The sequence below is a fragment of the Typopeltis vanoorti genome, chromosome 9, assembly GCF_054136105.1.
Source record: "Typopeltis vanoorti isolate ZY-2024b chromosome 9, IOZ_Tvanoo_1.0, whole genome shotgun sequence".
In the NCBI taxonomy this organism is placed as follows: Eukaryota; Metazoa; Arthropoda; class Arachnida; order Uropygi; family Thelyphonidae; genus Typopeltis; species Typopeltis vanoorti.
The window spans coordinates 130,881,292-130,906,427 of NC_143557.1; the positions used below are offsets into that span (position 1 = coordinate 130,881,292).

The 25,136-nt window shown below is 36.4% G+C and overlaps 1 protein-coding gene across 2 annotated transcripts in view; it reads right to left on the reverse strand.

Moving 5' to 3' along the window:
- The window catches only part of LOC150103554 (uncharacterized), a 45,829-nt gene that overhangs the window by 11,621 nt on the left and 9,072 nt on the right, over positions 1 to 25,136 (reverse strand). The window contains exons 1-2 of one of the 2 annotated variants that reach the window (XM_090398093.1): positions 16,092 to 16,227; positions 954 to 1,038 (exon numbers count right to left, since the gene is read on the reverse strand). The gene's annotated coding sequence lies outside the window, so the exon portion shown is untranslated. Of the gene's footprint in view, positions 1 to 953; positions 1,039 to 16,091; positions 16,228 to 25,136 lie in introns of those variants that run through there. The other variant, XM_090398092.1, reaches the window with a different exon arrangement.

Sequence of the window (25,136 nt, forward strand, 5' to 3'; positions counted from 1 at the left end):
AGCATTGCTAACCAACTCCTTCCATTGTTTTCTTGTATACTTTAAAGCTTTATACTTTTAAAGCGCAAGTACTTGAACCGGTTCTGCCGGTTCAAGTACTTGCGAAACACATTCTGGAATATTTTATTGGTAGTAGAAAGACTGAATGAATTATTATAGGCATGTGGATATAATTTGAGAAGACAAGAAATTAAAGTTTGGTACAGGTAGTGAGGAAAAGAAAAGAAAATGCCACTGTTGATTATTTTAACAATTCCTTTATTTATATTTTTTCTAAATAAATAAATCTCCTAACATTTCAAAAAATGTGAACAACCAGGCTCCACCTTTAACCGATAGCTGTGTTCATCACCACTGATGATTTTCAAGGTCGGGACAAGGGCATGGCGTTGCCCTAATCCAGTACTAGTTTTGCTGTTAGAAATAGTTTTGTAGTCAATTTTTCTGAGATGCAGAATTAAAAAAAACTCCAAGATAAACCAACAAAAGGGATAGCAAGAATTTGCAAGAGCATTAATAACTGTAGCTCATATTTTTAATTTTTATATATTAAAAGTAAAATGGTGTATAAATATTTTTCTAAGCTTGCTGCTTGACACAGAATTTAAAAATTTTCAATTCACTTTACCAACATATTTTTCATATTTTTAATTATATTTCAGTTATATTATTAAAGAAAAGACATTTTATCCATTCTAATTACAACATAACTTTCAAACAATGATGAAACCCTACTAATCTAATTTTCACTAAAAAGGAAATGTTAACGTGTGAAAGCGACTACCGGCACATATTGTCGCGAACTATTGATTCAAATCATTATTATAAACAATTTTAAATAACATCATCTCAAATGAAATTTTAGTGTTGCCTTTAAATTATGTAATGAGACTTTAAAAATATCCAAAATGATTTAATATGATCCAGAATTTTTTCATAAAAATGCTGCTTACCTGAAGAAGTAAACTTGCACCTAAATGTTATCTACGTGTCCTGCACTTATTAATCGACTCACACACTGCAACTACAGCTGAAGTGCTGGGAAAAGAGGTGATAAAAAATCATGTGATTGAGTATATTTTCTAATCACCTACCTCTCTTTCTTACACACACACACACACACACACGCGCGCGCGCGCGCGCACAAATTTCAAATGAGCAAGAAAGGTTGACCAAACGATGTACAATAGACACTAATTCTGAAACAATTATAAACAATTAACATGGAGAATTTTTTTTGTCCCAGTTATCTGTCGTTGAGACATTTATTTCCGTTAATGGCGGACAGAGTTTCGTAAAATGGCAGTAATCGGCATTTCTCTGAAATTAGCAATCCTGGATTGTTGCACAGTACTTGCTTTTCCATACATTTCGCAAAGTACATTTCAATGTAGGTGAAAAAAATATTATTGATGTAATCCAGTTTATTTATAATTATTTTTTTTTACATTTAACATTATAAATTCTTGTGGTTTGTGTACGATTTCATGAAAACCAGCGATATATCTCTTAACATAAACAACGCATATCACATTTGAACAAAAAAAGGGTAATTTAAGACATGCAATGTTTTCTGATGTTCTACTGAACTTATATCTGTAACGATATATTACTGAAAAGGCAAAAAAAGTCTTCAGTCGGATTAGCCTATATAGAATAAACTGAGCAGATTCTAAAGTATAATTGCAAACATAAGGAATCAATTATATCGCTTTGATTATTATTATAATTATTACGACCTTTGAAATCTCCCAAAAATGTATTCAGGAATGGCTATTTGGCTCATTGATCAGTTTCGTAACAAAGCACTCTGGACTCAATCAGCACCTGTTAGATGGTTTTTGTTCCTTTGGCTGTACTCAAATTATTTCGAGACTCTAGAAACTAGAGAGATTGGTTAACTAGAGAGATTTGTATCTGAATTCTGTGGTTGGAATTGAGATATGTACGTCAGATGAACTCAATTTTAATTTCTACAGTAAAATGTTCGCTTGTAGGATTTGTGAAATTCTTCGGAATTTGGTAGATAAATAAATACACTCACGCAAGTGTGGAATTACATTGCAACTGGTGTTTATAATGTATTGCAAAATGTATCCGTTTACGTCAAATTTAGTCATAATGGGATCGGGTTTTTTTTTTTTACAAAATTTGGCAAAAAAAATCCTAATAATGGAAAGTTCGTATGACATTCTAGGAACCAAAAGACATAATGGCAACTATCGAGAACTATCGATGTGGCCGTTCTTCGAGGTTAGAGTTTGCGAAGAAGAGCACATGACTGGAAAGGGCGCTCGCTCGTGTTTTACTGTAGGAGATGTCACATCTATGTTCCTCAAGACGAAGTGAAACAGATTTATCTGTCTCTGGCCAAACTAAGGACGAACACAGTCGCACATAACTTTATAAACACCAGGAAAATGCAGTTGGTGGTGTTTTGGTTTTGGTCGACTCAGCAAAGAACGAAGTTTTGGCAGAGTAGTACAGTCGGTCTTTATGTTGACTTTCTTCATAATCCAAGATAGTTTTGGGGTAAGAGAGCTGATAAATGGTAACTGTATATGAGTAATAGGGTTGGATTCTCTTCTTGTCGAGGTTGTTGGCGTGGTCTCAAATGTTTATTGATGTTACGAGATGAATATCCATTATTTAAGAAGGTGCTTTTCAGGAAGTTAAACTCTGTTTGAATGTCCTCTTCGGTGGAAGTGAGACATATAGCGCGATGGGCAAGGGTGGAGTTGATGCCCAGTTTTTGAGGAGGGAAGTGATGAGAATAGCCATGCAAATATCTATCAGTGTGGGTGGTTTTTCGAAAAATTGAAAATTTAAGACAGTCAGGTAATCTACTGATCTTTAGATCCAAGAAGGGGAGAACGCCGTTGATCTGTAGTTCTGAAGTGAATTTAATGTTCTGATGTTGATTATTTAAATGGTTTAGGAAGTTTTGAAGTTCCTCTAAACCATGTTCCCAGATAAGGAAGACGTCATCAACGTAGCGTAACCACAGTTTAGGTTTTAAAGTAGCTATAGAAATAGCTCTCTCTTCAAAATCTTCTAAAAAAATGTTAACTAAGACTAGGGATAGAGGGCTGTCCATAGCTAACCCGATAGTTTGTTTATTTTATCCTCATAGCAAAAGTAGCCATATATTCATATATATATATATATATATATATATATATATATATATATATATATATATATATATATATATATATATATATATATATATATATATATATATATATATATATATATATATATATATATATATATATATATATATATATATATATTTAGAAACCTTGTCCTTAAGAAGAGTCAGAACTTCATCTGTAGGTAGTATATTCGTAAAATGTACCTACACATGAAGGTACATTTTTTAAAGTTATGTGCGACTGTGTTCGTCCTTATTTTGACCAGAGACAGATAAATCTGTTTCACTTCGTCTTGAGGAACATAGACGTGACATCGCCTACAGTAAAACACGAGCGAGCGCCCTTTCCAGTCATGTGCTCTTCTCCGCAAACTCTAACCTCGAAGAACCGCCACATCAAGTTGATTGGGACCGCAGAAACAATTTATATATATGTAAGGATGAATTTGAAACACGAATTATAGAATCAAAAGAAATAGTTCTGGACTCTTCACACTTGAACAACAATCTAATCTACAATTTGCCTGATTCCCATAACGCAGTTATCCAGTACTGGCACTCTAAAATTAACTGTCACATACATTCCACTCATGCCAACAGCTGTTACTATTCTGCTTCTTTTTATTAAGCTGTAAAATCCATGTTTTTGCCTTGTTATTTTTATAAGTCTTATGTTATTTCTTTCTCACCTGAAGAAGTCGGAATAACGATGAAACTAGTCGTGATTTATTAAAGGTTTTTGTTATACTTTCTCGGTTTCTAGTCAGTTAAATTTTATTCTTATAAATGTATGCATTCCGAGTCAATCCTAATTACAACAATATATATATATATATATATATATATACATACATACATATTTGTAATTCAGCACTTAATTACGGTATAACACATGTCGGAACAACAAACATTCATATTACAAACACAACTCATCAACACTACACAATCAGGCGGTTCAACAACTCACACACTGTAGATATGAGGGCATCTCATGCCAATACTCTTTACCAACATGCCACACAAATTAAAATACATGAACTGATATAGAACACTAAAAAGAAAACGAACTACCGAAGTTTTTTTTTACATTTTATTCATACAATTTCGTCACCATATGCACCACATATAGTATCGAATAATAATATCCAAAGATGTAACCAAATAACCAATAAAAGCTTATGTGGATTTGAAGCATTGAGATCGCATCTCTTCACCATTTCATCCACTTTTTTATCTTCTGTATCTGATGGGTGATTTTCATTCCTGAGCTAACCTTATAATCCCTATAAATACCGGCTTAAAGGGACGAAGCAATAATGCTTTTCATCTTCCCCGTTATCTGTAGAGGACAGTGTAGGGATAACGTGTAATTGAGCTATTAAGGCTCTGATCATGGCAGGAGGGTAACAGCAATAGCCGAGCCTCAGTTAGAACTTCATTAGCTACAGCACTGCCATCCATTACCCTCCAAGGGTAATAATCACCGCATCTCACGGTCCATTCCTAAACTGTATTCGATATCCTCTTGAGCTAACCCACTTGTTTTCCAAATTAAATATTTTCTTTATATTATTATATAATTACTTGTTTGTTATTTCTCCGTTTTTCGTTTTCAGTTCATGAGTGTCTTAATTTTTTTATCCTAATATTTTAATAATAATAATCTTTAATCATAAAATTATAATAGTTACTTGAAAATTTGCTAATTATAACAATATTAATTAAGATTTGCTTAAACGTGCTTCTAAAAAAATTGTATTTTAATTCTGCTCCTTATTAACTGCGTCTATTGACTGATCGCATATATAGAGCAGGTGATAACTGATAACTCCTGTGGCTTGATGGATATCAATCTCATGGATTCTGATCCCTATACATCGCTATGAAATAGACTTATATTATAGGTTAGCGAGCACTTGGCTCACCCTGTTTAGGGCAATGTGGAAGCGCCTGAGCCGAAAGGCAGTGCAGCTTTCAGGAGCTTAGAAAACTCCTGAATTAGTTGCTTGGAATGAAAAGCTGCTTAGGTGAAAAAGTAGCGGTAGTGTTACGAAGCAATGTGGAAATATCTGGGATATCAGCATCGAGATGCAGGAGAGCATGTCATTTGTTGATCATGGAGAAGATGACTTTGGTATTCCTGAGGAATTTGTTGGTGTCGGCTTGGCTGGGGTTCATTTTGCCAAAGGCTGTTAGCATCTCCCCTCGTGAGGCAGCAAGAATCAGTGCAGAGTTTTCGCTGTAAGCTGTCGAGGCTACGGGTAAAATCCGCGGAGAGACCGCAGAAGTGTATGTTTTATCGGCGGGAACACCCCGCACTGTGACTTCCGGCGAAGGTTTCGTGGCTTGAATCTGAGTGGGCGGAGCCAACGCCGCTCTTGTCTTCCGTAGGTTAGAAGGGTAAATTGAGCAGCCTTTATAATTGGCTGGATGGGGGCCGCCACAATTCGCACATTTAGCAGGTGCTGATCGTGATTTTGTGCAGGTGTGCGAGGGATGGCTGTCACCACACTTTACGCACTTGTAATCTGCTTTACATAACTTTTGTGCATGCCCAAATTTTTGGCAGCGGTGGCATTGACCGGCGGATGCCTTTCTTCTGAGTGGTTCGGTCTTGATGACTAAGTTGCAGACTATAGTAAGGTCGTAAATTGCTCTGTAGTCTTTACTGATCTCCACTAAGACCAGAGGCATGGGACGCTTGTCTGCGCGGTGCATGCGCGAGATCTTAATTGGTTCAAGACCTTGTGAACGAGGTCAGTAGCTATTATGGTTTCTGCCAGATCTCTGATGACTACCTTAAGGTTTTTTCACTTTTCAGTTGGTATGTGTGATATGGGATGTTCTGTTCATCCATAAGTCTGGTGAGCTGGTGGTAGTCCGTTGCTCCTTCGGGCTGTATGCGGACTCCTTCGTCGGTGTTTTTAGTTGATGAGAACTTGATGTTATTGTTCTTCATCGTCTCTGCAAGTGACGACCAGTTTTCTTTAGCTCTCAAGATTACTGGTGGAATCCTCTCTTTGAGCTGTGTCAACGTATCTGTCTCTGTTCTTTCATCAGCTAGTGCTGATGTGTCCATTGCAGCTGTAGTTTCCAACGTCTGAGGTATTATTTCAGGATCTGCTGCAGGGGATTTTTTCTTACTCTGCTTCCGTCTGACCTGAAAGCCACTGGAGTTTGAAAGAGAGATGTCTTCAGTTGTTATTTCTGGCTCGCTGGCGTTGTCATGTGAAGGGTGAGGAAGTTCAGAGGGATGGGGATCCCCTGTCTCCACTTCAAGGATCTGGTGTGCTCCGATTTTATCTGGCCATTTTTTATGTAGTAAGTTGCCTAAATCCCTGAATAGCGTCAAAAGTTCCTAAAAATCGAGATCGTCGAAAGATTTGTGCATGGCTAGGCTTACGAAAACGAAACAGAAACTAAAAAAGTCTTACCTGCTCTGCTGATCGAGCACCAACGCCTTATCGAGAGATCAATCTCGAGTCTCGATCTCTAATCATCAGTATGAAATCTCAAAAACTTTAATCACTGCTGTAATAACTAGAGCGCTGAGAAACACGTCTGTACTGAACGAAACCAAAACCAGGATCGGGATAGGATCTCTATAGAGGAGGTGAAGGACAAAGATGGTATATAAGGAGAACTTGCTTCGCCGTAGTCTGAAGAAGTCGCGGGGTATTGAGAACTAACAAGAGGTGAAAACTGTGGCAGAGTAATGGTGTTAGGCAACAATGAGAGTCGATCGGGTCTGATACTGAGATGTAACTCTCCATGATACATTGAGATGTCGTTCTACGGCAGCAAAAACCAATATATAAATTAAGGCAAATAATACAACTTTTCCAATAGTACAACTTAAGTCTCCAAAAGTAACGTGAGCTCTCTTGAAAGAAATTTATTGAAAAGCAGCTTTTCCATAATTTTATGAATTCAGGTACTTAAAATACTAAGTGCGGTGGTAGGGCTGCCTTCATTTTAAGAAGAAATACGCCTTTAAAATCGAGCAAAATATGCAAGACATTATGTCGGTAAGATTCTAGGTTTTTTTTTTTAATAATTATAACCAAGAAATATTTTTAGAGGTATGACAATAAACTATTCTTTCTTTGGTCAATCAACCTTTATTAATCAAACAAATCTTTGCATTTTATAAATGCATATGTATACATGGTGATGGTGCTTTCTCCATTTCAGTCATTTCCAACCCTACGCGACTTTTGTACGCTTTGGCCCACAACATGTTCTTGGTGGGATTTTTACAAGGTAGTTCACCATTGCCTTCCAAAATCCCACCCCAATTTTATCAGGGCTCGGGACCGGCATATGACTGGGATGTATTCATGACTGTAATCCATGTGTGTTAATGGAGCTCGTTCGCCTGTTCTGGGATACGAAAAACCCAAGTTTCCGGATGAAAAAAAATTCTACCTCCGTATGAGAGCGGCTAACTCACTTTTAGTCGAAAGAGACCAGATAAAGTTACTCAGGTCATGGAGGGGAATCGAACCTAGGTCTTTGTCTATACTGACGGAGTTACAGAGGTTACGCATATACGACATACATGTACATACCCATGTATAAATTGTATGTATCTGCATTATTTAGGTTGAATACAAGTACGATGGATATTTATTTAAAATTAACATGTCTAATATGAAATGTCATCTCTTGTAACGATATTAAATGGATCCTCAAATTTCTCCAATCTTCCAAACAGGACGCATATTGGTAACTATATATAACCTGGAACATAATATTAAGTATATTTCAGAAGTTATTATTTGTTTTACTTTTGAAATAAATCGCACTAAGAACATTGCAGATTTAGCGAAGCTCAATCTGCAATGTTCTTAGTTCAATCATAACCCACTAGCTTCTCGTCCGACTAAGTCATTCTTCCAGAAATCCATATGGAATCCCATCGAGTATTCAACTCCTGGTGAGACTAATTAAGGCAACTCCATCTTATCTTCTCCGAAAAGAGGGAAATCGTGAGAAGATTACACAATTTACAATCATAACCCACTAGCTTCATTATCTTCTTCGCTTTGGTCCTAATTCCAAACAACCCAAGCGAATCCAGATATCAGCTGATAGCATGCGTAGTAGAAGTATGACGTCTGCATTGTGCACAAAGATACAGGTGTGACTTTGGCAACAGAAAAATGGATAATATGAGAACATAAGGTGTAATTTGTAAAGTCTTTACTTTTAATTTTTATGTAATGTAGCAAATATTGCGGCTCCATTTGACCAGCTCACGGTTTTGTACTGCCCTCTTTTCCCAGTATCTACCGATATTTACTTTTTAATTTATCTTTTATTTATGTTTCTTTGTTTTGTGCTTAGATGTGGTTCCAACTTATGTTTGCATCCGAATTTCTAATTTATAATGTGAATAGAAAATAATCTAGAACCAGAGAAAAGTAGACTTCGGCTGTCCTGTAACGATAAAGAGATTGTGATTAGTAAAAATATTCGTTATATTAAAAAATACTATGGTATGAATGAATTTCATGTTTGCTCAAGTGGAATGTCATTGCCAATTACTACTGAACAGCAAAAAGCAAGGCCAATCCCCTGATCCCGTCTGATTCATAAAACATTTTCAGCATTTGATCTTATAGGACATCATTTGAATTTAAATGCTTCCACTTTAGTAATCTATATAAAGTCATCATTGCAAATGTCTCTTTGAAATACCAACGGGAGGCAGAGACTTCCAAAGAAAGTATTTAAAAAATAAAGAAATAATCAGTTAACACCTTTTATTCCCTTATTGGGAGTAGGTGAGGCCTTTTCAGCCCTATTTAGCTTTAGGGGACTGAGCAGGCAGATTAATCTCCACTGGTAGCCAATCAGAGATAGCGGTCCAAGACAATCACTAATTAAATGAGGAATCCGATGAAGAGACAACTGACATGTGCCGCCATCTTGCGCTGCATAACCCTAACACAATATGATAATTTTGAAACAGTGTGGATTCTATGGTCGATTTTCTTGAGTTTGCGGAACAAAATACTCGATTTTCTGCCAGAAAAATCCCGTTTTCCTGTGCAAGAGATCGACTACTAATTCTGGAATTGATCTAAGAAAGGCTTAGGAAAAGTTCCTCTGGTCGGTGACTATACTAGAACTTAAATCTTTCTTCGCATGGCCTAGTGTAGAAATCATTTTTTTTATTTGGTTTATTTTAATTTAAATTAAATTTCAAATGTAATACGAAATTAAACTGAAAAATTACAGAATCAATTATGGTAATTTGAAGTAATAATAGTGGGCTATTACTATTACTACTACTCATACTAATAACAATAATACGAAAGAGAGTCATTATGTTTGCGGTTCAGTATTGCTCAGCTGTCGAACGTTTTACATAATGCAAAGTGTCAGTATGTTGATTAGTTGGGTTGTTGATTTTAGAACCCCTTTTTTGTCTATGGAGGCGTGTATTTTTTATCTGCTAAATGTATATGCTTTTCCGCCGATTAATTAGTTTTGCGGATGAAAATTCGAACTTTCAGGACAAAAAGTCTTTCATCCCAATATAAGATAGCCAATCTCTGACAAAGTGTCCAGTTTCAATGAAAACGTTACTAACCTTTAACGTTTCTTGGATATGTTGCAGCATTATTAGTTAACTAAAAATTGTAACTATAATAAATAAAACCACTCTCTACTGTTCGAAATCTAGGCATCCTTTAAATCGCAAACCTTTTGTCGACTCGTAAAAAAAATGCTAAAATTCCCTATTTTAACTGACCAAAACGTAAATCAAAAGTTAAGTCATGAAGACTTAATATTTGTTTTATATGTTTTGCTCAATTTTTGGCTTTTTGTAATCCACATAAAGCAATAGATACAGAAAATAGATTTCTCACTTTATTTATAAAGCTTTTTTTTTGCGGGGGGGGTAGTTGGGTGAAGCAAAAATGCTATTCATATTCCCCTTTATCTGTAAAGAAAATGTATGGATAGGATAGTATAGGGTTATAAGCTCTGATCATGATAGGAGGGTAACAGCAATAGCCGAGTCTCAGTTAAAACTTCATTGGCTAGAGCAATGCCGTCCATTACTCCCCCCCCCCCCGGTATCCATTTTAGTCGCCTCGTACGACATGCATGGGCTACAGTGGGGCTATTCTTATCCCGGCCACAACACGAGGATATAAATCATTCCTAAAAGTCCTAAAAACAACTGGGCGATGGACTGAGTCCTTGACTCTTTATCCCTTCATCTGAATGAAGAAAATCTGTGTGGATGGGGTGTTATGGTTCTAAAAGCTCTAGTCATGACTGTGTAACAGCAATAGCCGATCCTCAGTTAAATAACTTCATTGGCTACAGCATATATAAAGCATTATTGTTTTGTTTCATTTTTTATTTTCTTTATACACACAAAAAAAAGGTGTGAAAATATTTACTAAGTCTCGAGTTTCAAATAGGAGAAAAGCTGTTATAATGTACGCCATTACCTATGGGATGAAAGTTTATTAAGAGGTGTAATTCGCGAAATGCAGTTATAGATTAGGTAATCGCTAATTTTAAGTTATCTGAATTAATCCTCTATAGCGCATATCGAACATAATTATTTGGTTTAGATATAAAATAACACAGAGAATAGAAAATGTAATTTTAGAGAAAGACAGTTTCTTGAAACAATTAAATTCTGAGACATTAATAATAGAACAATGTTACAAATAAGTCAATAAATAACAGGAAAAACACATAGAAATGGATCATACTTGCAACATAAAGATAAAAGAAACACCGCGACCAAAATGGTCTTATAAAATGGGTAAACTATCTAAAAAAATCTCAGAACAAATGAATTAGAAAAAATATAAAAAATCAGATAATCATATAGCAGCATATATTATAATGTTAGAATAAAAATACAATGAATAAAATGAAAAATGAGAAACCCTAGGGGGAGAAGTATAAATATGAAACTATATACAAAAAAAAAAAAAAACAGACGAAAAAAAGAAAATGAAATTGCTGAACATTTAAATAAAATATGAAGTACTGATAAAGCCAATAACTGCGGAGAAAATAGACTGATTAGTTTATACCATTATTGTTATAATAAATCATTATAATTATTAATATCATTATTAAAAAATTAAAAAGAGAGACTACATTTCGAAACATTGAGTTTCTTTTTATATTTGGGTATAAAATATCCATGGATTTATGTTACACTCTATTTAAATTACTTACCTATGCCTAGTAAAGCCTTTTTCTCTATATTTCTAGTAAACACTGAAGAATTAGCCAACTGAATTCAGGATACAAATTGTATATAAATTGCAGATTACATTTGGAGTCGAGAGGAGCGAATCAATCGACCGTGAGATGCGGTGATTGATTCATTCAATCCAATACCCTTGGAGGGTAATGGATAGCAATGCTGTAGCTAATGAAGCTCTAACTGAGGCTCGGCTATTGCTGTTACCCTCCTGCCATGATCAGAGCTTTAATAATAGTAGCTCAATAACCTTATCCCTACACTGTCCGCTACAGATAACGGGGAATATGAAAAGCATTCTTGCTTCGCCCCTTTAAGCCAGTCCTTATAAGGACTATAAGGATGGAGTCGATTGTGAGAGAGTTTAAGGAGATCAAAGAGACCCTCGGAGGATAATGGATGGTAATGCTGTAGCCAATGAAGTTATAAATGAGGCTCGGCTATTGCTGTAACCCTCCTGCCATGATCAGAGCTTTAATGGCTCAATAACACCTTATACCTACACTGTCCTCTACAGATAACGGGGAAGATGAAAAGTATTCTTGCTTCGCCCCTTTAAGCCAGTCCTTATAAAGATATATAAGGAGTCGATTGTGAGGTGACCCAGATAGGCGGTGAATTGATCGACCGTGAGATGCGGTGATTAATACTCTTGGAGGGTAATGGATGGCAATGCTGTAGCCAATGAAGTTCTAACTGAGGCTCGGCCATTGCTGTTACCCTTCTGCCATGATCAGAGCTTTAATAGTTCAATAACACCTTATATCCCTACGCTGTCCTCTCCAGATAACGGGAAAGATGAAAAGCATTCTTGCTTCGCCCCTTTAAGCCAGTCCTTATAAGGACTATAAGGAATCGATTGTGTTCTAAATTAGTGAGAAGTATGGCGATTGTGATTATAGTGAAGTAATGGTAGGATTTTGAGAGTTTTCAAGATTGAAGAATGAGATTTTTTATTAATTTGAGTAGTCGACTGAAGATCGATTATGCACTAAGATTGACTGGGTTCTATTGTGGATTTTCAGGTAAGTCTAATTTTTGCTTCCGTTACATGCCGTCGTTAGGATCGCCATTGATAGTACGAAAATTAGAACACGAGTGGCCCGGCATCGTTAATTTCTAATCCTTGCCAGGAGAAGTTGAGGAGGGCGAAGATACTACCCAGATGGAGGAGAAGCTGGATTTGGTGATTTCCACTCCCCTAGACTTTGAACAAGTGGGCACAAGACAACAAGGACAACGGAATAGATGAAGATGCCCCATTACGGAGTCCTCTGCCTCTCTCAAAAGAAAGTACCCCAGATCATTCTCAGCGAAAAGCGCAGATGGACGTCCATAAGGTCCACCATGTCCGACTTGCAAATATCATACAAAACAGTCAAAGTAGATGACGGCATAAAGATCCAGCTCACCACAGTAATGGACAACAGAAGATTGATCAGAGAGTTAGACTCAAACGGTGCACAAGATCACACATTCTCGCTCAGCTCGGATAAAAACCTGAAGGTGGTTCTTTGAGGTGTTTCTGAGGACATATCTACAGATTAAATCGCTGCCGATCTCAGCTATCAAGACCTACCACCCATCAAGGTCAGCAGAATGACCAGAGCTGACAAGACTCCGATGCTTCAAGTCTTGGTAAAAATCCATCGGGCCTACAAAAACATCTGTTACTTGACATCGATCTGTGGACTTAAGATCAGCCCTGAATCTCTTAGGAAAAGGGCTCCAACAGGACAGAGCCACAGATTCCAGAAATTTGACCATGCTCAGAAACTGTGATGAGCAGAGTTCAGATGCCTTAAGTGCGGGGTGAACCATCCCACCAACGCTGTACAAGCAGAAAACCATCCCGGCTAAATCTGCCAACTGCGGTGGCCCTCACCCAGCTAATTATAAGGGATGTACTCAACACCCGAAGAACAGACGGTCGGAGACAACCAAACAGTCTTCCTCCTCTAGTACACATATACCAGAGGCTCAGCGGCCACATCACAGATCTTCAAGAATAGAGAATACCAAAGGCAGACAAGAAGTTATGCAGATGTGTCCGTTCAAACAAGTCAGCGCCAGAACAGAATCAGACACCGGCACCTACTAACCTGACCGCTGTTATTACTGCCTCTCTAGCAAACATGCTACAAGACTTCAGCATGTCAAACCCTTCAGCAACCTCCACGAAAAGATTCCTACGAGAAACTCAAGCCATCCTTATATATAAATAGAAACAAACTAATTCTAGGCTCTGTTCAGATCGTTGAACGGAATGCAAATGGCCTCAGAAACAAATTCTTAGAGCTCCAAGACTTTATTCATCGATATCAGTCAGATGTTATTCTAATAAGCGCGACACATCTAAAATCCTCGGAGAGCCACAAAATAAGGGGATATCTCCTATACAGACCGATAGGCTAAACTACAGAGGCGGCGGCACTGCCATAACACCATTTTGTAAACAACCCTCCAACTAATAACCTTGAGGTCACAGGCGTGAAAGTGTTCACTAGCTCGGCTGGCAGACTGAAAATCTACTCAGCTTACAATCCGCCCTTAAAACCTCTACTGCATTCTGATCTAAATGCCATCTTAGGCGTCAGAGAGTCCATCATTATTGCCGGAGACTTAAACTCCAAGCACCCTGCCTGGAATGTTACAACCACCAACAAGAATGGCTGCATCCTTTCCAACTACATAGAATCAAACTATACTGTTGTGGCAGGCCCCACCGAACCAAACCATCTCAGTATGTTTAGCACCACTGCTAACATCCTGGATATAGCTTTCCTGCAAGATATTAAATTCAGTACAGCCTAAACTCATTGAACGAGTTGTCATCTGATCATAATCCAATTCTACTAGAGCTCGGAAAACAAGAATACTTGTCTCCTCCCTCTCACTCATTTATATCGTGGAAAAGATTGTCAAAAGTACTCCGATATTACATTGGACCTGTTCATGGGACATGGGACTACTGAGGAATACCAGAAACAAAGGCAGATCCCTTCCCCCTATATTTCCTGACCAGAGCCTTGTTCACAATGACGTAGAAAAGGTAGAAGCGATAGAAAAAAATTTAGAAGAGCAGTGCAAACCTTCATATGAAAACTTAGATTTCAATCAATTGTATAAAATTTACAGACAGATCAGACACTCATTAAAACTCCCTGATACTGGTGCTGACCATATTGCACCCACATCACCTGCTGAAATATATGCTATCATAAAAAATTTAAAGAACAAATAAGCTCAATTTCCTGTAGCAATACATAATCTCGATGCCCATCCAGGGCCAGCAAACTGCTCACAAAAATTTTCCCTCACTGTAGCCGTAACAGATAGCGGGAAATATGAAAAGCATCTTGCTTCACCCCTAAAGTCATTAATGTCAAATGTCGATTACATTTATCATTACATATTAGATATTATTAGATATTATTGAAAAAGAAACTAAAGAAAACTAATGCATAAACGACTCAAAGAAGAAAAATAAATTCTGTGAAAAGTCTGTAGAGTGTCCAATTATTGAAAACAAGAGAATTTAACAAAAATAAATAAATAAATAAAGAGATTTGCGATCCCTATTGATTTTGCTTTATTGAAAAAGTCTTAATAAGTTTAGCATTGAAAAAGTGTTTAGAATATTAGTTGTTTAAATGTCAACTCAACGTTAGCAAATATTTCAAAAACATGTATGAAATAATGTGATAATTAAATTAATACATATAATTTCATCTACATTTTCATTAATATTTTATATTTAATAATATTACAGTTAGGAGCAAAACACACCATTTCTAATACGAGTAAAGTAATAAACAAATGATAGACGTATTATTGGATGGTAATACTAGGTTGAGGGGAATATAATCTATCGCGAGGTGCGGTGATTGATTCATTCAATCCAATACCCCTGGAGGGTAATGGATGGCAATGCTGTAGCTAATGAAGTTCTTGCTGAGGTTCGGCTATTGCTGTTATCCTCCTGCCATGATCAGAGCTTTAAGCTCAATAACACCTTATCCCTACACTGTTCTCTACAGATAACGGGGAAGATGAAAAGCATTCTTGCTTCGCCTCTTTAAGCCAGTCCTTATAAGGATGGTAATAATACTGTAGCCAATGAAGTTCTAACTGAGGCTCGGCCATTGCTGTTACCCTCCTGCCATGATCAGAGCTTTAATAGCTCAATAACCCTTTATCCCTACACTGTCCTCTACAGACAACACGGAATATGAAAATCAATCTTGCTTCGCCCCTTTAAGCCAGTCCTTATAAGGACTAATATAAGGAGCTTATTTTCCACATTTCATTAAAATGACTACAATTGAGCAATTTTTGACCTGTGAACTGGTAAACATTAATTAATATATAATAGTCATTTTTCAGAACATGAACATTTACAAACGAAAATAATAATAATCGCATTTAAAAGGGGAAACCTGAAAAAAAGTGACACAAAAATAGTAAATAATTTCAGATACTTGCTTAAGATGTGGTGATTATATGAGGATGACAAAATTTCACAATGTTTGCTAAAAAACGGCAAACTAAATAACATTTTTGAGCAACCTTAGTACAATACATACAAAAATCATACTATATAAAGGCCTTATATTTGTTTCTTTGATGAAATGCCTTGAGTTGGCATAATCACCTTAGAATAAAATGTAAATAAACAATTACCCTTTTTAGATCTTTTAATCCTTCTCCAACCAGCTGATAGCTATGTTTTTCATTTTTGGGAAGAATATTATTCAGGCCGTTATATCCATGCTGAATCTCAGCACCATCCTAGTCAAAAGACTGGAATTATTTAAACATTGGCTCATCGGGCCCACTTCTTATGTTCTTCTGATGAACTATTACAGAAAGAATTATAACATATTATTTGCAATTTTATCTAATGGTTATAAGAATTAATTCTTTCCTCAAAAAGATTTGAACAGTTTTAGTATCTCTATCTCTTGAAATGCAGAATAAATAACTTTCCTTCCCTTATGTGCAAGGCATTAGTGAACTATTAGCGAAAGTTTTAAAACCACTGAATATTTTGTTGCATTTCACTCTCTCAGAAAAATCTCCATCTTTTTCGCTTCTCCTAAGGACACGCTTCCACCTGTCAATTATCCAGGCGTCTACCAGATTCCTTCCTCTTGTGGGTTATTTTATTTCAGATAAACAGGAAGATCTACTTTTGGCTATAAAAGATCATTTGGCTATAAAAACACAAGTCCTATATTAAATACCGAAAATCTGGATAGTCTGGACTTGCGGAGCGTGCTATCGACACTAAACAGAGAGATCATTGGAACACAAAAGTTGTTTCCTCATAGAACATCTTTATAAAGAAACTATAAAACTTTACTTCACAGTCTTAACTTAAACAGATCCGATGGGCTACGTCTATCCCCGTTGTGGGAAATAGTACTTTTTAAGTCATCTGACCTTTCCTAACTTTTGTCTAAATATATGTTTTGTTTTGTTTTTGTTTCCAGATAAGTTAGGAAATTATTGATCTTTTACAGTTATCTTACATTAGCTACTTGGGTTGCGCTTTTTAGAATAGTATAATTGGCATTGTGTGATCCTGAATGACGATGCCTATGACACCTAAGAAGAAATTCTACTTTTAATAAAGTTTTTCCGTGAGTTTTCCTGTGGTTTTATATTTCTTTTCCTAACAGCCTGACTAAAGTAAGTTCATTATTCATAAGGGAAACATGAATGATTAAAAAAATAAAATTAAATTAAACTAAAATTAAAAAAAAATATGTTGGACATTAAACAAATATAAAAATATAGATTTTGTTAACCTAATTCCAATTAAATATGACATAAAATATACACAAATTCTTAGACCATCGACGTGAATTTTTATGCTGTCTAGCATTGAATTATGCTAAACGGTATTAAAGCAGGATTACTATTTACCTCATAATCATTCCTAAATTTGATCACAGAATTTTTTCTTGCATTTCTAATTGCAATCCTAAGGTAGTAAAATGGATAGAAAGAAGTGAACTCAATATATAGACCCCGTTCACTAACCTACAAGCGTATATTCGCCTGCGTTCATGAACTGTAGGTACAGTTTACAGTAATCGGAAAGAAAGTAATAACAAAAACATTCTGTAATCTCTCTCTCTCTCTCTCTCTCTTTCTCTGAGAAAAAAAATGCTTTTGTTCTTCATGAGCCCACACCGAGGTGTGGCTAAGGAAAAAGGAATCTACTCATTCCACTTTTCATTCCATTTCAGCCCTCCTGTAAGCAGCTGGTAATTTCATATCCAGTGATGAAATGCATCTCTGAAGTAAGATCATTTATGAACAGCCGTGCTCGCGAGGGATTTCAAACGCACTTTGTTTTGATTGGCGAGCGGGTACTAATTTATTTACTGGGCTAACCAAACTTTTGCTTGAAATTAATTAGATTAAAAATGAAGGAAGACTTTTCAGTGTCGATGCAAATGCCTGTAAAATTGGTTAAGCTAGAAATAAAAAGTCTGAGTGAAAGTTATGAAGTTATTTATGTACTTCGAAATATATTCATCCAAAACAGACGGTTTTCTAATTAATGAGTGTGTTGATACTGAATGAAATGACAGAAAGAACGAATTGAATGAATTTAAACAGGAACTTGAAATTAAAATAATATAAAATTATTTAAATAATACGAAAAGTGAATATACAATAATTAATGGTGTTCAGAGTCTAGAATATTCTTTTTTATTCAAATAGACGTATCTAAAACGTCCTTATAAGGACTGACTTAAAGGGGCGAAGCAATATTGCTTTTCATATTCCCCGTTGTCTGTAGAGGACAGTGTAAGGATAAGGTTATTGAGCTATAAAGCTCTGATCATGGCAAGTGGGTAACAGCAATAGCAGAGCCTCAGTTAGAACTTCATTGGCTACAGCTTTGCCATCCATTACCCTCCAAGGGTTCCAATTTTAGTCGCCTCGTACGACATGCATTAGCTACATTGGTGCTATTCTTATCCCGGCAACCACACGGGAACCCAACATCTAAAACTAGATACGGATGATATGTATTTAAGTTCCTCCATGCAGAAACGAAAGTGTTGTAAATTACTGCAGTGCTTCACACTGTAAAGAATAAAATTAAGAAATGACTTAAGAAACAAAAACTACTCACCACGATATTGTGCTAATCAAAAACAGTATAACTGTGTTGTGTTATTCACATCAGTCTGTCCTATTCAGTGTCCTATTCATTTCAATCTGCCCGCAATGTTGACTCAGTATTAGGGCGCAACTGTAGAATTAATTTCTTCAGCACAGGGCTTCTCGGTATCAAGATATATGTTGTTCTTTTCCTTAGCTTTCTTCAGTTTCCTAACATAAAAACTACTCGAAACACATTTTTCTGATTACACATACACACAACAGCTCGTTTCGACGGTTTATGGAATTGCCATTCGATAAATAACATTTTCTGATAAATTTTCCTGGAACCTTCACCTTTCATTTCTTTGGTTTTCTTACATATTTTTTTTCATTATCAATCATATGAATTATTTTGAAAAGAATTAGGGTATTTCACAGGCGAAGAAATTCATCTACCATCTCGAGATCTCGTTGACATTTCTTCAAGGAAGGTATTTTAGAAGACAATATTCACCTTGATGCACTTAATTCACGGAAACAGGTCATCCCACGGAAAGATGGTTTTGCTTGAATTCAGCGGCCAATTAATGGTCTAGAATATAGTAACTGTTTTTAAACTTGGAAAACCTCTCTTATTCTATTTCTCGTTTGTATTTTTAAAAATGTGGTTCATCTCTTTCTTTAATATTTTAAAAACATTTTTGTAATGAATTTCATGCTAGTTTTGGTTGTATATTAATAATATATTAATAATATGGCAATACCGATTAGTAAAACAGAATTACAAAAATAATAGGACAATCAAAATTTACATTAAAATTAACTCATGGTGTTTCGTTTAAAATTTTTATATATAATAATTTAAAAAAGAAAAGGGTGTATAATGAATTGCTTTCTATTTCACATAGGATTATAGCTATTATATCTCAAATTATGCAATACTAATTTAAGAATTTATATCTCTATCAGTCTGTTTTCTACTAGTAATGTTTAACGAGAGTGTTTCATAAATAATTCTAAATTTTTCGGGTTAATCTGACGCTCATTCTACCTCTAAAAGTAGCATGGGATTTTATATTACCTCCATCACTAGCGTTTAGAAGTATCGCGGCTTAAAATATTTTAAAATACGAAAGACAAAATATCTCTAAATTTAACGAAAAATTTATATTTGTTTATCACACATCGAAAATAAATTTCCATGAAAGATCAAAAAAGTTTTTTATTTCTTCTATTCGTTTTAATGTTTTTCTTTTTTTTTTTTGTCGTAATAGATAAATATTTTCGACACCGCTTTGCTTTTCGTTATACGATATATTTTCAATCAATAGTTGATTTGAAACTGTTGGAATTTTGGTATTCGGTATCTTATTTTCAAATTATTAACTTCGATAATATTTTTGTATTTAATGTTTTATATTTATATATTAGATACATTGTTATGTTATATAATTGATGCAGGTCATAAAGCAGTTTTCAAGAGTGCTTCTGTAGAATGCAAATAAAAACTCCCTTTTAATCATATTAGTTTTTGTACTTTTTTTTTGCTTTTTCCTTGTATTTTTTTCACTTTTTAGATTTTTTATTGGAAATATTTTTTTGCAATTATTTTGTTCCATTTTTGATATTGTTAAGATGTTTTGTTGGTTTTGTGAGGAATTATTAACCGCTTGACACTATAATTGGTAATTCTATTTTCTACGGTGTTGGAATATTGGAAAAAATTACAGTAGGCCCGCCGTAGATGCAAGCGAATTGTAGACATTATTCCAATTCAGCTGATCTCGACAGTTCCTCGCTATATTCGAACACACTCCAGAAAAAATTTGATGGAGTAAGGAACTGCAGGATTATTCGCACCAGAAGCCTCCCTAAGTATTACGAACAGGTCATGTGCCCTGCACTATTTGGCTGCTGGACAGTGAACACGTTCAGCGGTGCGTGTCCTCGAATGGAGAAGATGCTTCTCCCTAGAATTCAGTCATAGAGTGAGTTCTTTGAAAAGACATTTGCAAAGCGAAACATGCCAACTAAAGACCTACCCTAGCTATAATGTCCAGCTACGGAGAGTGGGCTTTTAAGGTCGCAATACTAGCATGGCCAGAGATTTCTTTTTTTGGAACCAAGCCACAAATCTATCAACAAAGTTAATCCCACAGGAAGGTGGGATTAACTTTGTTGATAGATACTGTATTGTATTGGGCAAGAACAGCCAACAACAGCTCCAGCGTTGTAATACTTTCCCAATTATATTCTAGTTACCAGGCAAATTGAAAAATTGTTCTACTTTTCTCGATTTGAAATGAAATTATATTGCTTGGTATTATTTATATTATTTAACAATCAGAAATTAAATCATTCCTCGCTTATAATTATAATATGAAAATGATTTACTGTGCATTCTTGAAAACGAGGGACAGGTTTACTCATTTTCATTTTGACAATTATTAGTATTATTATTATTACGGGCAACTCCAAGGAGTCCTTAGACTCATCTCATCGAGGTAGACCCTAAACATCATGCCCAGAACAACTGTTCAGCATCCACACAGTATCTATCATACTTTGCTTTGACTCACTCACCGTCATTGCACCCACAACAGACTCTGGCAGCTTATTCCACTCATTCATTCAGTCACTCATTCGAGTGACCAAGCTATCATCTTGGTCACTTGCCTCTGGATCCTCTCTACGTCCTCCCCATCAAGAAGAAATCCTGGCGCCCAGATCTGGGCACAGTAGTCAAGATGGGGTCTTATCAAGGCTCTATAAAGAAGAACAACAACTTGCTTGTCTCTACTCGTCAAAGTATTCTTCAGTAACCAAGTTATCTGATGAGCTGATTTAGCCACTTTTGCTATGTGCTCCCTAAACTTCAACTTGCTGTCCACCAACGCTCCCAAGAACAACAACTTGCTTGTCTCTACTCGTCAAAGTATTCTTCAGTAACCAAGTTATCTGATGAGCTGATTTAGCCACTTTTGCTATGTGCTCCCTAAACTTTAACTTGCTATCCACCAACGCTCCCAATTCTCTGGCCTCGTCAATCTCCTGGAGTACAGTTCCACCAATGTGGTATACTGCTGCTATTATTTTCACCCCAAAATGCAAAACCGTAAACTTTGCCACATTAAACTGACATCCATTCTCCTTAGCACAGTCTTCCAATCTATCCAAATCATCCTGCAAAATTTTGACATCATGTGGATTCACTATTGCTCTACCCAACTTTTCATCATCAGCAAACAAATGAACAGTTCTTCTCAGATCCTGTCCCATATCATTAATGAACAAATTAAATAGGAGTGGTCCAAGAACAGAACCCTACGGCACACCAAGATGGTTCATTCATTCCTGCAATATCACCACCTGGATGATATACTCTAGCAAAGTGCTCCCTCAGTAATTCAACTATATAAACTGATTCGGTTACCTCCCTACCATCGGCATTCTTTAAAATCATTCTGCCATATACGTTTGTTTTTACTTGCAACATATCGAAAAAACTGCTTGGGATTCTTTTTAGCCTGCATGGCTAATGTTCTTTCATAATACCCTTTTGCTTTTGTTACCACACTCGTTGCCTTTCTGGCCTGTGCTTTGTACCGTTCATGTGCCTGCCGCTCACCTTTCTCCTTAAATTCCCTCCACAATTGTTTCTTTTTTTGCTGCTCAAGCTTAATGGTGTTATTCATCCGTTTAACCTCTACTTGATTTATTATTAGGACTCCAGGTATACAATAATTAAATACAATAAAGGTATACGAATACAATCATTAAAAAATGCACACTCACAACAGAACCCATAGAGATCCAAAAGGAGTAATGCAGGATGCCGATTATCCCATTCAACATATATATAGACGAAGTTGTAAAGAAGGCAATAGGCAATGAGCCTGGAATCAACGTAAATGGTTTAAACATAAATAATATCAAATGTGCGGATGATCTCGTCTTTATTGCAAGAACCCCAAATGAACTACAAAGGTTCATAAACAAGCTAAATGAAACCTGTAAAACATATGACATGACAATAAATATACAAAACACAAACGTGATGAAAGTAGGGAGGAACAGAACTAAATGGAAAACAAATAGAACAAGTAGACAACTTCATATATCGTGGATCAAAACTAACAGAAACAATAGATGAACTCATGGAAAAATTACAGAAAATATGGAAAACAAACAAGATATCTAAGCAAGCCAAATTCAAATTACATGAATCAATAATTATACCAGCAGCCATCTATGGAGCAGAAGCGTGGACAGTTAAGAAAACAAAGGAGAAAAAACTACTGGCATTTGAAATGAAATGCTTAAGAAAAATAAATAGAACAAGTTGGATAGAAAAGAAAACAAACAGCACAGTCAAACAAGAATTATTGTATAAAAAACCAATAATAGAAAAAATTAGAAAACAACAACTGAGATGGTTTGGCCACACTGTACGCATGCGTAGACAGACTTCCTAACGTCCTAATCAATACTTTTCCAACTGGAAAAAGAAGACCCGGAAGACCAAGAATTACCTGGCTTAAATTAATAAAGAACATCTCGGGATGCAGAACATATAAGGAACTATAAAAGTTTCGGCGGATCCAAGCATAAGCAAATCTTTCATGACAAGGGCAACTCGTAGTCAAGGTGGTGTAAGCTGCGATCGCTATCCTTTGTATTTCCCATAATTTAAAACACATCTCCTAGCGGACATGTATGATGTTATACATTATAGGGGATCACTACCCAGACCGGTTTCGACCTTTTTGAGATCTCATCAGGGGGAGTTTTGTGTAGGTGAAGCGGGCTCTAAAAATAAGGCGATCCCGAAAGATCGCCCAAATCAGCGTTGTTCCACTCAGTGGCAGACTCTCCCCATCACCGAGAAGAACTTCTCAACATTGGTCTACCTAGTGGCAGGTTAACCCTACTACCAAGCAGAGCCATAATCTCAGCGGTGGCCCCACTCAAACACAGGTAAACACCTACCCCCAAGCAGAACCTCTAGGAGCCAGACCCAGGCCGGTTTCGACCTTTGTTCAGGTCTCATCAGTGGGAGCCAGACTCAGATGTAAATGTAAATACTCAGGTTATAGTGATGCAAACTTATACATTTACATACTGTGTTTTACATTATGGAAAATACAAAGAATAGTGACTGGGTTTGCTCCACCTTTACTATGAGTTGCCCCTGTCATGAAAGGTTTGCTTATGCTTGGATCCGCCGAAACTTTTATAGTTTCTATATTCGACACAAAACTCTTGTAATTTTTCTATTCGGCTTTGAAATAATGTTGGATTCAACATCCACTTAATTTGAATAATTGTGCATCGCCGAAGTGAAGCCTTTTGGCTCTCTTTTTTCAGTAATTCTTGGTGCCGTTTGTGATATGACAACTTTTTTGGCAACTCGATGGTAAAGTATATAAGTTCTACATCACTACAACCTGAGTATTAAAATGGCTATGAATGAGTGAGAATGTAGACCCTGGGAGAGTGATGTATGACAATGCTATAGCCAATGAAGTTCTATCTGAGGCTTGGCTATTGCTGTTACCCTCCTGCCATGACCAGAGCTTTGTACAGCTCAATAACACCTTATCCTTACACTGTCCTCTACAGCTAACGTGGAATATGAAAAGCATTCTTGCTTCGCTCCTTTAAGCCAGTCCTTATAAAGACTATAAGGGACCTGATTATTTACATTTATATCTGGGTCTGGCTCCCACTGATGTGCTTTTGTGCAGAAGTGGACCCTTTTCCTGGAGGTATGAGAGGCTCTGCTTGGGATAGGCTTTTGCCTCTCTCTCTCTCTCTCTCTCTGTGTGTGTGTGGGCACCGCTGAGATTATGGCTCTGTCTGGTGGTGAGGTGAGCCTGCCACTGGGCAAAGCCAACGCGAAGTTTTTCTTGGTGACGGGGTGAACCTATCACTGAGTGGAACAACGCTGATTTGTACGGTCACTCATAGGGAGTGGTCTGAGGGATCACCTAATTTTTAGAGAGGTCTTTACTTAAACTCACCTCATAATAGGTCGAAACACTCTGGGTAGTGACTCCCAATAATGAATAAGATGATCCATGTCCGCTAGGAGATGTGTTTTACATTATGGGAAATACAAAGGATAGTGTTCGGAGGTTGCTCCACCTTTACTACGAGTTTCACCAGTCATAAAAGGTTTGTGCTTGGATCCGCCGAAACTTTTATGATTTCTATAATCGGCACATCACTCTTGTAGTTTCTCTGTTCGGCTATGAAATAATGTTGGATTCAACATCCACTTAATTTAGATAATTGTGCTTCGCAGAAGTGAAGCCTTTTGACTCTCTTTTTTTCAGTATATAAGGAAATTTTTCGAACTGCAAGGAATAGAGAAATGCCGGAAGATCCTACTCAAGAGAAGACTCAACCCGTCTTAGACGGAGGAAGAAGAAGAAGAAGAAGAAGATCTTACAAAACAAACGTTTCAGGAATCTAACGTTATTTCATTATGGTAGCATCTAAAATGTTTTCTGATTTGTTTCAGATCACTGGATGAATGACCGAATCTTCCTCGTCAGGACGAGCAGAAAGAACATGATTAGCTAGTGCACTGGCTCT